Source organism: Salvelinus fontinalis, unplaced genomic scaffold, assembly GCF_029448725.1.
Source record: "Salvelinus fontinalis isolate EN_2023a unplaced genomic scaffold, ASM2944872v1 scaffold_0676, whole genome shotgun sequence".
Taxonomy (NCBI): domain Eukaryota; kingdom Metazoa; phylum Chordata; class Actinopteri; order Salmoniformes; family Salmonidae; genus Salvelinus; species Salvelinus fontinalis.
The window spans coordinates 30,001-45,730 of record NW_026600885.1 but is presented as its reverse complement, the minus strand read 5'-3'; the positions used below and the strand labels follow the sequence as shown (position 1 = coordinate 45,730).

Sequence of the window (15,730 nt, the reverse complement as noted above, 5' to 3'; positions counted from 1 at the left end):
GACGCCGCCGCCGCCGCAGCAGAGACTTGTTGCTCATGCGTTTGACTAGTCGCTAAGGGCAATTGAGTTCAAGCAAGCCCGACGGACGACTGGCGTATTTGCCGGGCTTTGAACAAATAGTCGTCGTCGTCGCACTAGGCGGCGTAAAGAGCTAGTGACTTCAAGACGCATTGGCGACTTTAAAAAGAAATAAAAAACACCAGCCTGTCTGTCGCCAGGGAAGGGGGGGCTGGGGGGGAGGAGCCACCTTTTGCCAAACCGCCAAAGTCTGCCGAGACCCCCGGGTGCCCGGCGGCTGCAGGGTACCATTTGTGGGTTATCGCTTCTCGGCCTTTTGGCTAAGATCAAGCTTGGTACTGAGGTGCCTCAGAGCTCGCTTAGTCAGAAGGTCGGAGATAGGAGGGCGATAGAGTGTGGTATTTATGGTAGGAATACTTGTTGTTGCTACTGACGAGATAAATTATTTTGGGCTTTTTCTTGGTAGAAAAGAGCAGTTAGTATTTTGAGAGTGCAATTCTCTAGGAGAAGATGGCACGGAATACAGGGTCTAGGTCGGTACCGGGCATTGGGATGGCTAACTCCTTACGTTTCGCATGGAAGGAGAAAGGAATGGAGCCGATAGGAAGAGAGACATTTGGTAAAACATTGTTGATGGAGATGCTTAAGTTGGGGGTTAATGAAGTATTTTGCCTCCAGGAGAACCCTTTGGAGGTAGCGTTTGATGTTACTTTCTATACGGAGGAAAAACATCAGGATACATTAAGGAAAGTGGGAGAAGTGGAGACAAAGGAGCCTATGTGTCACTATAAAGTGACAAATTTGGCGAAGACAAATTTCAGGCTGGTAACGGTTACGATGTTTAACCCCCATGTAAAGGATGAGGAAGTGAGAGCCTTTTTGGGGAGGTTTTTAGACGGTGTCTCATCAGCAAGACATCTTAAGGACTCCCTTGGATTTTGGACTGGGAGGAGAGGGTTTCAGGCCCTTCTAAGGGAGGACCCAAAGGGACAGGGTGGATACCTCCATCCTCCTGCGATGTTCTCCCTGGGGGCTGACAGGGGGACGTTGCATTACGCACGTCAGCCCCCGTATTGCAGGCGTTGTATGGCCTATGGTCATACCCTTGCCTCGTGCAGCGTAAGAAAGTGCAGGTACTGTGGGTCGAGTGAACATGAGGCAAGGGATTGCAGTGAGCCTAAGGCATGTCATGGGTGTGGCTCGGTGGAGCACCTGTGGCGAGACTGCCCGGCTAGGCGAAGGTCATACGCGTCTGCAGCTGGGGGGGGAGCGAGAGCTGGGGATGGGGGTAGAAGAGGAGAGGAGCGCGCAGAAGGTGGTGGCAGAGAGGAAGGAACTGTACCAAAGGAGTCAGAGAGAGAAGAGGAGAAAGAGAAGAAGAGGAACGGCACAGAAGGAGTGGTGGCTGGGACAGAAGGAGTGGAGGATGGGACAGAAGGAGTGGTGGCCGGGATGGAAGGAGATGTGGTCGGGACAGAAGGAGTGGTGGCTGGGACAGAAGGAGGGAAGGTCGGAAAAGAAGGAGTGGTAGCTGAGATGGCCGGGAAAGAAGGAGAGGGTGCCGGGACAGATGGACTTGTGGTGGAGATGGAAGGAGAAGAGGTTGGGGCAGAGGGGAGGGGAGAAGAAGAAGAAGAAGAAGAAGAAGAAGAGGAGGAGTTGAATATGGAACAGAAGGAGGGGGTACTAAAAATGATGAGGGAGAGGATACGGGTGAAGGGGCCAGTGGAGGGCTGGAGGGCAGGGGAATTGGATAGGGTGAAGAGGGGGTTTGAGAAGGAGATTAGGGAGAAGCTATCATGGGGGGAACAGGTGGGTAGGGACGGGACAGAACGAGGGGTGGCTGGGGTAGAAGGAGTGGTGGAGGGGGTAGAGGAGATAGATAAGGAAGGGGAGGTAGGGGGGGAAGAGGGGAAAGAGGGAAAAAGAAGGAGAAGGGGAGAAAGGAGGGGGGGGGGGGAATCAGATAGGGTAGTGGAGAGGAGGGGAGAGCAGGCAAAAAGGATAACATTTGGGAAAATGATTGACATGGAGAAGGAGAAAGGGCCGATAAAAGACTGGGAGGGGGAGGAGACTATCCGGATCTTTGAAATGTGTAGGATGGAGAGTTTGATGATGGAGGAGAAGGAACGTAGGAGGGAGCTTAGTAGATATGATAGGGAATATGAGGGAAGGATGAGGGAGCAGGGTTTTTATAAGGAGGAGGATAGGGCAAGGGAAAAGAGGGCCTTAATGGCACCTATTCAAAAGAAGAAAAAGCAGGAAAAGGTGGAGCCAGTGGACAGCTGGAGGGGGAGAGGGGGTGGGGAGGGGAGGGGGGAGGGAGAGGTGGCAGGACCTTCGGGGGTTTCCGCTTTTCGTTCTTCCTTTTCCTCTTTAGCACCTCTGGAGGATGTTGATTGCCAGGGGATGGGATTGAATAGGGCAAGGAAGGGAGGGAGTCAGGGGCCGGGAGATGGCCCTGGGTGACAATTTTGTGTTGGCGGGTAGATGGGAGAAGGGAGGGGGAGGGAGGACGCTCCCCTAGATACTATTAGGTTTTGGGTTTTGGTTATTGTTTAGTAGGTTTTTTGAGAATGGTTTGGGTTGGTTAAAAATATATAATTTGTAATTATGTAAGTTTGGAAGATTGTTGTTGGTTTTGGAAGATAATAAATATATTTTATAAAAAAAATCTGTTCTTATCAGTTTAATATCTGATACGTCCCCCATCGGGGGACTACATATTAAATGGATTTTTTGAACAGGGAGTCGGAAATGGGGCTTGCTCCGTCCGCTCCACGCATCGACCCGGTATTGCAGTACCTCCGGGAACGGTGCAACACACACATTCCTCCCGTTGTCAAGGAAAGAAAAAAGCAAGGGGAAAAAAACATCCAAAGTGAAAGTAGGGCGAAGCGCTCTTCGTGGGTTCCCCCGTTTCCCGCCATTTTACTTAAAAAAAAAAAAAAAAAAAAAAAAAAAAAACGTTGGTCAGGATAGTGAGTGAGTGTCTGTCTGTCTGTCTGTCTGTCTGTCTGTCTGTCTGTGTCTGTCTGTGTCTGTCTGTGACTTTTTACCCACACACAGCCGTGGAAAAGTAGGCAGAGTGGGTTGGGTGACCGACCACCCACCCACCCACCCACCCGCGAGATCCCAGCCTAGTAGTGCACAGAGTGTGTCTCGGGCCCCGACGTCTGACTTCCACACGACTCTGGTTTCTCTTCATTACGCACAAGCCTTTCGCCTTTTACTAAAGACTTCCGTGGAGAGGAACACTTATGAGTTCAAAGTATTTTTGGAAGGGCTTTGCTTCTGGCAGAGCCCGCTATATCTTGTTTCAAGAGAAATTGACAGAGATGTTGATGACGCCGCCGCCGCCGCAGCAGAGACTTGTTGCTCATGCGTTTGACTAGTCGCTAAGGGCAATTGAGTTCAAGCAAGCCCGACGGACGACTGGCGTATTTGCCGGGCTTTGAACAAATAGTCGTCGTCGTCGCACTAGGCGGCGTAAAGAGCTAGTGACTTCAAGACGCATTGGCGACTTTAAAAAGAAATAAAAAACACCAGCCTGTCTGTCGCCAGGGAAGGGGGGGCTGGGGGGGAGGAGCCACCTTTTGCCAAACCGCCAAAGTCTGCCGAGACCCCCGGGTGCCCGGCGGCTGCAGGGTACCATTTGTGGGTTATCGCTTCTCGGCCTTTTGGCCCAGTTTCAAGCTCGGTACCGCGGTGCCTCAAAGCCCACTGGATCAAAGGTCGAAGGCAGGAGGGCGTTGAGAGAGTTTTTTTGGAATTTGCGCGAATTTCCTTGAAACAACTTAAACTACAGCCATACAGATATGGCGGGTAGTGGGAACACAGGGTCTGTTCCGAGGGCAGGTTTAAAAAACACCATACGGTTTGCATGGAAGCAAGAAGGAGAAGTAAGGATGCCGAGGGACACCTTTGCGAGGACCGTGTTAATGGGGGCGCTATCTTTGAAGGTCCCAGATGTGATGTGCCTGCAAGGGAACTCAATGGAGGAGGCATATGATGTAACCTTCTACACGGAAAGTAAGAGCGATGGGATAATGGAGAAAGTAAAGGAGGCAAAGGGGGAAAGACCTTTGTCTTTTTTCAACATTGTGAGTCTGGCAAGAAGGAACTTCAGAACAATAAATATACACATGTATAATCCACACGTGTCGGATATGGCGGTGGCATTTTTTTTGGGGCGCTACTGCGATGTGACATCGGGAGCCAGGTATGTTAAGGACTCATTGGGTTTCTGGAATGGCCGCCGCCAGTTCCAGGTGCTCCTAAGGGAAGATCCGGGTGGATTTGAGGGTTTTTTGCATCCTCCTGCGGTTTTTTCTTTAGGGTCGGATAGAGGCATGCTGTTTTATGCAAGACAGCCACCTTTCTGCAGGAAATGCAGGGAGTATGGGCATGGAACAGCCTCATGTGGGCAGGTAAAATGCAGGATTTGCATGTCGGAGGGACATGAGGCTAAAAATTGTACGGCACCAAAAGAGTGTCATGGGTGCGGCAGTAAACAGCATCTGCTTCGCGAGTGCCCAACGAGGCAACAAACATATGCTGCAGCGGCTGCTGGGGGAAGGATGGCAGGAGGAAAGAGCGCGGAGGAGAAGAGAAGGACAGAAGAAGGGGATTTAGGTCAAGGACCGGAAGATAAAGCAAGGAGGATGGTGAGGGGGGAATCGGAGAAGAAAGCCCGGTACGAGCCTGAGACAAAAGACGGGGGTAAGGGAGCTTTGGAGGAAAGAGCCTTGGTGGGTTTAGAGGTGGTAAAGGAGACCCAGATGGAAACGGCTACTCAAGACGTCAGAGGGTCGTCGGGAGAGGTGGGTAGAGTAATGGAAGAGCTGGGCTCATCCCTCGATGAAGCTCCCATAGAAGAGTTTTTTTTGGGGGACATCATGAGGGGGATGGAAGAGGGGATTGAGACCCCACAAGCGAGGACGGAGGAATGGGGGTACATCTCGCCTTTGCCTGACACACCAAGAATAAAGAGGGACGCCTCCACAGCCCATCAGGCCCTGCAGGAGACAGGGGTGATCCTGGAAGCGGGGGAGGCCCGGAGGAGGAGAAAGAAGAAGAGGACTTCCCTCGAGATGGGAGAAGGCCAGAATGGGTTGGGAGGGGAGGGGAGGGGTGGGGGTGTGAGATCGAATGGGGACAGTGCCACAGAGGGGACCCCCATGTTAACGCAGGTCTCATCTCTCCCACTCACCCAGATGGAGATAGACCGGGGGGCACAAGTGTTAGGTATGCCCGATGGAGATGGGGTGTCTCAGGCCTTTTCTGGGACGCCGGGACCCCCCATCCACAGCCTCAACCCTTTCCCTGCGTGTTGGGGGGCTCAAGGGGGGGATGCAGTGGATGGGGTGGTCTTAGAGATAGAGGGTCAAGAACCTGTGTCCGTGGATGTACGAGGGGTTGGGGAGCTGGTAAGTAATGCCGAGGATGCTCCCGTGCCTTCGCAGGGTCCATCTTTCCAGCTTTTCCAGATGGATGAGAACCGGTCGTCCCAGGGGATGTTTTTGCTAGAGGGGGAGGAGGTGGCTCAGGCTAGTTCTGGGACGCTGGGACCCATCATCCCCAACCCTTTCCCAGCGTCCTGGGGTTCCCAGGAGAGCAGTATGGGGGGTGGGGTGGTTGGGGGTTTTACGGAGGATGCTAGCCCAGGGCTGAACTTCGATGAGGACCTTTACCCACCGGGGGTGAGTACCTGAGCCCTGCACCGTTTTGATTTTTTTGTTTTTTAGGGTGCAACCATGGCAAACATTAAGATAATGACCATGAATGTTAGAGGACTAAGAAACATTGTTAAAAGAACTGCTGTTTTTAGTTGTTTATCAAACATAGGTTTTACCTTTTGTTTCTTGCAGGAGGTACATTTAAGGGATGAGGGGGATATAGAGAAGTTTAAAAAAGAGTGGGTAAAAGGGGAGTCGGTGTGGAGTGTGGGGGGTGTCCACTCATCAGGGGTTGGGATTTTGTTTGGGACAAGGGAGGTGAGGGTGGAAAGCACGTACGTTGTAATACAGGGCAGGGTTCTGGGGGTGGACATAGCATTAGGGGATTTTAGACTTAGGATTATAGGGGTGTACGGACCACAGACGAGGCCAGAGAGAAGGGAGATGGTGGAGAGTATGGCACCTCTGTGCGCCACAAATAGAGTGTTGATAGTGGGAGGGGATTTCAACGTAGATTTAGGAGGGGTAGGGGATAGTAGTGTGACGGCTATCAAAGGACTTATGGCAAGCCATGGTCTGGTGGATGGAGGCCTTAAAGCTACTCCTGCGATGGCAGGTCCCACGTGGCGTAACTCCCGGGGGGTCGAGCGGAGGCTGGACTATGTTTTTCTGCCCAAGTCCTTGGGGTTGTTGTCTGGGCGTCTGTTGCCTGTGTTTTTCTCGGATCACGACGGGGTTCTCCTATGGGTCAAGGCGCCTGTCTGCCTTTTCGGTAGGGGGTACTGGAAGCTAGACCGGGATATCCTGGAGGAGCGGGCTTTTGTAAATGCCTTCTCAGTTTTTTTTCGGGGGCTTGAGGGTCTCAGGCCAATGTGTGGAGGGGTGTTGGAATGGTGGGAGGTAGTTAAGGTAAGAATTAGGGTGTTTATTATTAGGTTTTGTAAGAGGAAAGGGAGAGAGGAGAGAAGGGAGGTGGAGCAGCTCCAACGGTTACTCGATCTAGAGTACGAGGCCGGTAACCTCGGTGTTTCGATGGACGTGGAGCGTGCTACCAGCCTCAAGGCGCAGCTCAGGGAGGTGCACGAGCGGAAGGCCCGTGCTTTCCTGCAGCGTGCACATTCTGAGTTTATAGAGCAGAATGAGACCTGCTCTGCAGGGTTCTTCAAATCAGTTAGGGAAAAGCAGGAAAGAAAGGTTTTTTATGGGGTAAGAGATGGACAGGGTAGGGTAGTTAGGGAGCCGGAGCAGATGGTCAGGATAGCAACGGACCATTTCCGGAGTTTTTTCCAGGAGAGGGTAGTAGAAGAAGAGCAGGGCACAGTGTTCTTAGAACACTTGTCCCGGCGAGTGCCGGAGGACATTAGAAAGGCGATGGAGGCCCAGATAACACTAGAGGAGGTGGAGAGCGCCCTCAAGAGGATGGGGAAAGGGAAGGTGCCTGGGATGGATGGGCTGCCGGCTGAGTTTTACCTCAAGTTTTGGGGTATGCTTGGACCGGTGGTCCTCGAAGTCCTGACGGCCGTTCTCGAGACTGGAGTCCCGGGCAGGTCAATGGCCGTAGGCGTGCTCTCCTTTATATATAAGAAAGGAGACGCCGCCGACCTTAGCAACTGGCGGCCGTTGACCATGCTGTGTGTAGACTATAAGATACTAGCTAAGGTCATGGCAGACCGTTTGCGCACAGCCCTTCCCTACGTTGTCCATGAGGATCAAACGTGTGGGGTGGAAGGCCGTTCCATTAGGTGGAACCTCCAACTGATCAGGGACTCCATCGCCTGGGTTGAGGATAGAAGCCTACCTCTGATGGTAGCGGCACTTGATCAGGCTAAGGCTTTTGATCGTGTCAGTAGGGTTTTTCTTTTTAGAGTATTAGGGAGGTTAGGGTTTAGTGATCGCTATATAAAGTGGATCAAAACTCTGTATGAGAGAGCGGGGTGCCGGGTGAGCATTAACAGCCATCTGGGTGACGTGTTTGGCCTCTCATCAGGAGTCAGACAGGGATGCCCGCTCTCGGCACTCCTTTTCGTGCTCTATATGGAGCCCCTAGCGGCTGCCATTAGGGCTGACGCGGGGGTAGAGGGCTTGCTGGTCCCTGGGAGTGGCGGCCTGTGTGTTAAGATGACACAGTACGCCGATGACACTACCTTGTTTTTATGCAAGGACTCGTGCCTGCTAAGGTCTCTGGCCATAATTGGAGACTTTACCCGCGCGTCGGGAGCGGTCCTTAACCTCGCCAAGTCATCTGTAAAGTATTTTGGCAGATGGCGGGGCAGGACGGATGTGCCTGGGGGGCTATATCTCTGTAATGGGGCCCTGAGGATCCTTGGGGTCCTTTTTGAGACCTCCGGCTCCGCGGCACTGAACTGGAACAAGAGAGTTGCCGTGGTACAGAGGAAGCTGGCAATGTGGAAGACCAGATCCTTGTCCTTCTTGGGCAAGGTCCTGGTCCTGAAGGTGGATGTACTGCCTTCCCTCCTGTACTTGGCGTACATCTATCCATTGCCAGCGAGCATGAGGAGGGGGCTAGTAAGGCTCGTGTTCCAGTTCATGTGGGGAGGCAGGTATGAATATGTCGCCAGGGCACGCATGCTCACAACCATCGGGGAGGGTGGGAGGGGAGTTCCACATTTCCCACTCAAGCTGGACTCGATTTTTGTTTCGTTTTTGTTGAGGGAGCTCGCGAATCCAGTGATTCATCCCTCCGGTTATTTCCTGCGGGTGTTCTTCTCGTACCAGGCGAGAAGCATAATGGTGTGGTCCAACACGGGTCCTCGGGCTGAACAGCTGCCGTGGCACTTCAGCCATGCGGCGAAGTGGCTGCGAGCACATCCCGAGGTTGAAGTCGCCCGAGTAGGTTTGGACCACAGACACCTGTATGAGGAGGTCAGACGGAACGCTTGTGCACCCCCTGTTGTGGGAACCCCTGCTGTGGTCTGGGAGAACATACAGGCGCGGGGTCTAGACAATAGTCTTAAGGATCTAAATTGGTTAAGTCTCCACAGGTGCTTGCCGGTGAGATCTATCATGCATCGGCATAGTTTGGCGCGGTCCCCCCAGTGCCCGAGACCAACTTGTGGTGGGGAGGAGACAATACGCCATATGTACTGGGACTGTGCTTTCGCAGGGGTAGTGTGGGCCAGGGCTCAGGGTTTGCTGGGGAGAGTGAAAGGGGGTTTTGTATTGACATGGGGGAGGGTGGAGAGAGGGGTAGGGAGAGTAGGGGGTTTAGGTAGAGACCGTTTTTTGCTATGGCTGATAATTAGTCTTTTTAAGAAAGGGCTGTGGGATGCCAGGCAGGGGCTGGTTAAGTCGGGGGCAGACTGGGGGGTGGAGACAATAGTGAGGAGAGTGGAGGGTGATTTGAGGGGGAGGATAAGAAGGGAGGAGAGGAGGTGGGGCCACCATGCCGCCTTAGAGAGGTGGAAAGGAGGGTTGGGGCTGGGTAGGTAGATAAGGTATAGAAAGTAGGTTGGGATGGGGAATGCATAAACCTACTGATGGCGTGAGTTTACAGGATTGGTGCTGAAGTACCATGGACAACTGGGGGTTGGTGATGGGGGTATATCTCTAACCAGAGAGAAAGGAGGTCAAGGTTATGTTGAAAACAGATGAGTTGTATAATGTCTACAAGTTTTGTTTTTTTGTTTTTTGAAAATGGGCAGATAATATGTTAAAAGAAGTGGAATTTTTCACAATGTAATGGTTGAAATGTAAGAATAAAAGCTTTGAATCATCTGTTCTTATCAGTTTAATATCTGATACGTCCCCCATCGGGGGACTACATATTAAATGGATTTTTTGAACAGGGAGTCGGAAATGGGGCTTGCTCCGTCCGCTCCACGCATCGACCCGGTATTGCAGTACCTCCGGGAACGGTGCAACACACACATTCCTCCCGTTGTCAAGGAAAGAAAAAAGCAAGGGGAAAAAAACATCCAAAGTGAAAGTAGGGCGAAGCGCTCTTCGTGGGTTCCCCCGTTTCCCGCCATTTTACTTAAAAAAAAAAAAAAAAAAAAAAAAAAAAAACGTTGGTCAGGATAGTGAGTGAGTGTCTGTCTGTCTGTCTGTCTGTCTGTCTGTCTGTCTGTCTGTCTGTGTCTGTCTGTGTCTGTCTGTGACTTTTTACCCACACACAGCCGTGGAAAAGTAGGCAGAGTGGGTTGGGTGACCGACCACCCACCCACCCACCCACCCACCCACCCGCGAGATCCCAGCCTAGTAGTGCACAGAGTGTGTCTCGGGCCCCGACGTCTGACTTCCACACGACTCTGGTTTCTCTTCATTACGCACAAGCCTTTCGCCTTTTACTAAAGACTTCCGTGGAGAGGAACACTTATGAGTTCAAAGTATTTTTGGAAGGGCTTTGCTTCTGGCAGAGCCCGCTATATCTTGTTTCAAGAGAAATTGACAGAGATGTTGATGACGCCGCCGCCGCCGCAGCAGAGACTTGTTGCTCATGCGTTTGACTAGTCGCTAAGGGCAATTGAGTTCAAGCAAGCCCGACGGACGACTGGCGTATTTGCCGGGCTTTGAACAAATAGTCGTCGTCGTCGTCGTCGCACTAGGCGGCGTAAAGAGCTAGTGACTTCAAGACGCATTGGCGACTTTAAAAATAAATAAAAAACACCAGCCTGTCTGTCGCCAGGGAAGGGGGGGCTGGGGGGGAGGAGCCACCTTTTGCCAAACCGCCAAAGTCTGCCGAGACCCCCGGGTGCCCGGCGGCTGCAGGGTACCATTTGTGGGTTATCGCTTCTCGGCCTTTTGGCTCAGATCAAGCTTGGTACCGAGGTGCCCCACAGCTCGCTGAGTCAGAAGGTCGAAGGAAGTCAGGAGGGAGGAAAGTTTGTTGTTTTTTGTGAGGTTTTTCTCTTTTGGCGAGGTTTTTGGTTATTGGTTGGGAAATGGAGAAAGATTCTCAGAACAGATCGGTCCCGGGTATAGGATTGGCCAACACCTTAAGATTTTCATGGAGAGAAAAGGAGATGGAACAGTTCTCGAGGGAGATGTTTGGGAGAAGAATTTTGATGGAGGCGATGAAAGTGGAGGTAAAGGATGTGTTGTGTCTCCAAGAAAATCAAAGGGAGAAGGCTTTTGAGGTGGCTTTCTACAAAGAAGAGAAGCATGAGGAGGTGTTGAAGAGGGCGAGGGAGATGGGCAAGGAGAGGCCTCTGTGCCACTACGAGGTGACCAGCCTGGCAAAAACCAATTTTAGGCTGGTCACCGTGAACATGTATAATCCTTATGTAAAGGATGAAGATGTGAGGGCCTTTCTGGGGAGATATCTGGATAACATCTCCTCAGTAAGAAGGCAAAAAGATTCTTTGGGATTTTGGAATGGGAGGAGATGTTTCCAGGCTCTCCTCAGGGAGGACTCGAAGGGACTGGGTGGATATCTCCATCCTCCGGCGATGTTCTCCCTGGGGGCTGACAGGGGGACTTTGTTTTATGCCCGTCAGCCTCAGTTTTGTAGGCGGTGTATGGCCTATGGGCATATCCAAGCATCGTGCAGTGTTCAGAAATGCAGATACTGCGGATCTGGTGAGCACGAGGGGAGGAGTTGTGCAGAGCAGAAGACATGTCACGGGTGTGGCTCTTTAGGGCACCTGTGGAGGGACTGCCAGGCAAGGCGAAGGTCATACGCGTCTGCAGCTGGGGGGAGAGCGGGGGATGGGGGTAGAAGAGAAGAGGAGCGGGAAGAAGGTGGTGGCAGAGGAGGAGGAACGGCATCGAAGGAGCCAGAGAGAGAAGAGGAGAAAGAGAAGAAGAGGGACGGGACAGAAGGAGCGGTGGCTGGGACAGAAGGAGTGGTGGCTGGGACAGAAGGAGTAGTGGTTGGGACAGAAGGAGTGGTGGTGGTCGGGACAGAAGGAGTGGGGGTCGAAATGGAAGGGGAAGGGGTTGGGACAGAGGGAGAGGAGGAGGAAGAAGAAATGGAGGAGGAGGAGTTGGACATGGGACAGAAAAACGAAGTTCTTAGAATGGTGAGGGAGAGGGTAGAGAAGAAGGGGCCAGTAAAGGGCTGGAAGGTAGGGGAATTGGAGAGGGTGATAAAGGAGTATGAGAAGAAGGTTAGGGAGGAGGTTTTGTCTGGGGGAAAGGAAGTTGGGGTAGAGGGGGAGGAGGGGAAGGAGGGAAAAGGAGAGAAAAGGAAGGAGAAAGGGAAAGAGGAGGGGAAGGGAGCGGTGGAATCACATAAAACAGAAGCGTTAAGGGTAGAGGAAACAAAAAGGCTGATCGTAGGAAAAATGTTTGAGATGGAGAAGGAGGAAGGGATGATAAGGACCTGGGGGAGTGTGAAATATAATAGGATTTTTGCGATATTGAAGCTGGAGGGTGAGATGTTGGGGGAAAGGGAATTTAGGAGGGAGCTGGAAAAATGTGAGAGGAAGCATAGGGATAGGTTGAGGCGGAATTTTCTTTATAAGGAGGAGGATAAGGCAAGGGAGAAAGGCGAACTTTTGGCGCCATTGCATAAAAAGAAGAGGGAGAAAAGAGTGGAGTCTGTGGATGGTGGGGGGGGGGGGGTGGGGGGGAGAGGGGGCAGGACCTTCGGGGACGTCCTCTTTTTCTTCTGCTTTTTCTTCTCTAACACCTCTGGAGGAGCGGGATCGCCAGTTAATGGAATTGGGTGGGAAATGAAGGGAGGGAGTCAGGTGTTGGGAGAGGGTCCTGAGTGACAATTTTGGATTGGGATTGTTGGGTTTATGGGTGGATGGGAGATAAGGGGAGGGAAGATGCTCCCCTAGAGGTTTTTTGGTTTTGGTTATTGTTATTGTTTAATTATTGGATAGGGTTTTGGTTGGTTAGAGAAATATAATTTGAAAATGATGTAAGATTGGAAGATTTTTTGTTGGTTTTTGATGGTAATAAATATATTTTATAAAAAAATCTGTTCTTATCAGTTTAATATCTGATACGTCCCCCATCGGGGGACTACATATTAAATGGATTTTTTGAACAGGGAGTCGGAAATGGGGCTTGCTCCGTCCGCTCCACGCATCGACCCGGTATTGCAGTACCTCCGGGAACGGTGCAACACACACATTCCTCCCGTTGTCAAGGAAAGAAAAAAGCAAGGGGAAAAAAACATCCAAAGTGAAAGTAGGGCGAAGCGCTCTTCGTGGGTTCCCCCGTTTCCCGCCATTTTACTTAAAAAAAAAAAAAAAAAAAAAAAAAAAAACGTTGGTCAGGATAGTGAGTGAGTGTCTGTCTGTCTGTCTGTCTGTCTGTCTGTCTGTCTGTCTGTCTGTGTCTGTCTGTGTCTGTCTGTGACTTTTTACCCACACACAGCCGTGGAAAAGTAGGCAGAGTGGGTTGGGTGACCGACCACCCACCCACCCACCCACCCACCCGCGAGATCCCAGCCTAGTAGTGCACAGAGTGTGTCTCGGGCCCCGACGTCTGACTTCCACACGACTCTGGTTTCTCTTCATTACGCACAAGCCTTTCGCCTTTTACTAAAGACTTCCGTGGAGAGGAACACTTATGAGTTCAAAGTATTTTTGGAAGGGCTTTGCTTCTGGCAGAGCCCGCTATATCTTGTTTCAAGAGAAATTGACAGAGATGTTGATGACGCCGCCGCCGCCGCAGCAGAGACTTGTTGCTCATGCGTTTGACTAGTCGCTAAGGGCAATTGAGTTCAAGCAAGCCCGACGGACGACTGGCGTATTTGCCGGGCTTTGAACAAATAGTCGTCGTCGTCGTCGTCGCACTAGGCGGCGTAAAGAGCTAGTGACTTCAAGACGCATTGGCGACTTTAAAAATAAATAAAAAACACCAGCCTGTCTGTCGCCAGGGAAGGGGGGGCTGGGGGGGAGGAGCCACCTTTTGCCAAACCGCCAAAGTCTGCCGAGACCCCCGGGTGCCCGGCGGCTGCAGGGTACCATTTGTGGGTTATCGCTTCTCGGCCTTTTGGCTCAGATCAAGCTTGGTACCGAGGTGCCCCACAGCTCGCTGAGTCAGAAGGTCGAAGGAAGTCAGGAGGGAGGAAAGTTTGTTGTTTTTTGTGAGGTTTTTCTCTTTTGGCGAGGTTTTTGGTTATTGGTTGGGAAATGGAGAAAGATTCTCAGAACAGATCGGTCCCGGGTATAGGATTGGCCAACACCTTAAGATTTTCATGGAGAGAAAAGGAGATGGAACAGTTCTCGAGGGAGATGTTTGGGAGAAGAATTTTGATGGAGGCGATGAAAGTGGAGGTAAAGGATGTGTTGTGTCTCCAAGAAAATCAAAGGGAGAAGGCTTTTGAGGTGGCTTTCTACAAAGAAGAGAAGCATGAGGAGGTGTTGAAGAGGGCGAGGGAGATGGGCAAGGAGAGGCCTCTGTGCCACTACGAGGTGACCAGCCTGGCAAAAACCAATTTTAGGCTGGTCACCGTGAACATGTATAATCCTTATGTAAAGGATGAAGATGTGAGGGCCTTTCTGGGGAGATATCTGGATAACATCTCCTCAGTAAGAAGGCAAAAAGATTCTTTGGGATTTTGGAATGGGAGGAGATGTTTCCAGGCTCTCCTCAGGGAGGACTCGAAGGGACTGGGTGGATATCTCCATCCTCCGGCGATGTTCTCCCTGGGGGCTGACAGGGGGACTTTGTTTTATGCCCGTCAGCCTCAGTTTTGTAGGCGGTGTATGGCCTATGGGCATATCCAAGCATCGTGCAGTGTTCAGAAATGCAGATACTGCGGATCTGGTGAGCACGAGGGGAGGAGTTGTGCAGAGCAGAAGACATGTCACGGGTGTGGCTCTTTAGGGCACCTGTGGAGGGACTGCCAGGCAAGGCGAAGGTCATACGCGTCTGCAGCTGGGGGGAGAGCGGGGGATGGGGGTAGAAGAGAAGAGGAGCGGGAAGAAGGTGGTGGCAGAGGAGGAGGAACGGCATCGAAGGAGCCAGAGAGAGAAGAGGAGAAAGAGAAGAAGAGGGACGGGACAGAAGGAGCGGTGGCTGGGACAGAAGGAGTGGTGGCTGGGACAGAAGGAGTAGTGGTTGGGACAGAAGGAGTGGTGGTGGTCGGGACAGAAGGAGTGGGGGTCGAAATGGAAGGGGAAGGGGTTGGGACAGAGGGAGAGGAGGAGGAAGAAGAAATGGAGGAGGAGGAGTTGGACATGGGACAGAAAAACGAAGTTCTTAGAATGGTGAGGGAGAGGGTAGAGAAGAAGGGGCCAGTAAAGGGCTGGAAGGTAGGGGAATTGGAGAGGGTGATAAAGGAGTATGAGAAGAAGGTTAGGGAGGAGGTTTTGTCTGGGGGAAAGGAAGTTGGGGTAGAGGGGGAGGAGGGGAAGGAGGGAAAAGGAGAGAAAAGGAAGGAGAAAGGGAAAGAGGAGGGGAAGGGAGCGGTGGAATCACATAAAACAGAAGCGTTAAGGGTAGAGGAAACAAAAAGGCTGATCGTAGGAAAAATGTTTGAGATGGAGAAGGAGGAAGGGATGATAAGGACCTGGGGGAGTGTGAAATATAATAGGATTTTTGCGATATTGAAGCTGGAGGGTGAGATGTTGGGGGAAAGGGAATTTAGGAGGGAGCTGGAAAAATGTGAGAGGAAGCATAGGGATAGGTTGAGGCGGAATTTTCTTTATAAGGAGGAGGATAAGGCAAGGGAGAAAGGCGAACTTTTGGCGCCATTGCATAAAAAGAAGAGGGAGAAAAGAGTGGAGTCTGTGGATGGTGGGGGGGGGGTGGGGGGAGAGGGGGCAGGACCTTCGGGGACGTCCTCTTTTTCTTCTGCTTTTTCTTCTCTAACACCTCTGGAGGAGCGGGATCGCCAGTTAATGGAATTGGGTGGGAAATGAGGGGAGGGAGTCAGGTGTTGGGAGAGGGTCCTGAGTGACAATTTTGGATTGGGATTGTTGGGTTTATGGGTGGATGGGAGATAAGGGGAGGGAAGATGCTCCCCTAGAGGTTTTTTGGTTTTGGTTATTGTTATTGTTTAATTATTGGATAGGGTTTTGGTTGGTTAGAGAAATATAATTTGAAAATGATGTAAGATTGGAAGATTTTTTGTTGGTTTTTGATGGTAATAAATATATTTTATAAAAAAA

General features: G+C 51.5%; 3 non-coding genes and 4 pseudogenes across 3 annotated transcripts; all 7 read left to right on the top strand.

Moving 5' to 3' along the window:
* Positions 1 to 2,673: 2,673 nt before the first annotated feature.
* On the top strand, positions 2,674 to 2,845 carry LOC129846981 (U2 spliceosomal RNA; annotated as a pseudogene).
* Positions 2,846 to 3,206: 361 nt separating this feature from the next.
* On the top strand, positions 3,207 to 3,323 carry LOC129847016 (U5 spliceosomal RNA). Its single transcript, XR_008758352.1, has one exon. It is a non-coding gene; the product is annotated as a U5 spliceosomal RNA (small nuclear RNA).
* Positions 3,324 to 9,415: 6,092 nt separating this feature from the next.
* Positions 9,416 to 9,582, top strand: LOC129846995 (U2 spliceosomal RNA; annotated as a pseudogene).
* Positions 9,583 to 9,959: 377 nt separating this feature from the next.
* LOC129847015 (U5 spliceosomal RNA) lies at positions 9,960 to 10,076 on the top strand. The gene has a single exon (XR_008758351.1). It is a non-coding gene; the product is annotated as a U5 spliceosomal RNA (small nuclear RNA).
* A 2,490-nt stretch (positions 10,077 to 12,566) lies between these two features.
* On the top strand, positions 12,567 to 12,737 carry LOC129846985 (U2 spliceosomal RNA; annotated as a pseudogene).
* Positions 12,738 to 13,109: 372 nt separating this feature from the next.
* LOC129847014 (U5 spliceosomal RNA) lies at positions 13,110 to 13,226 on the top strand. The gene has a single exon (XR_008758350.1). It is a non-coding gene; the product is annotated as a U5 spliceosomal RNA (small nuclear RNA).
* Positions 13,227 to 15,712: 2,486 nt separating this feature from the next.
* Positions 15,713 to 15,730, top strand: part of LOC129846984 (U2 spliceosomal RNA) — a 171-nt pseudogene continuing 153 nt past the window's right edge.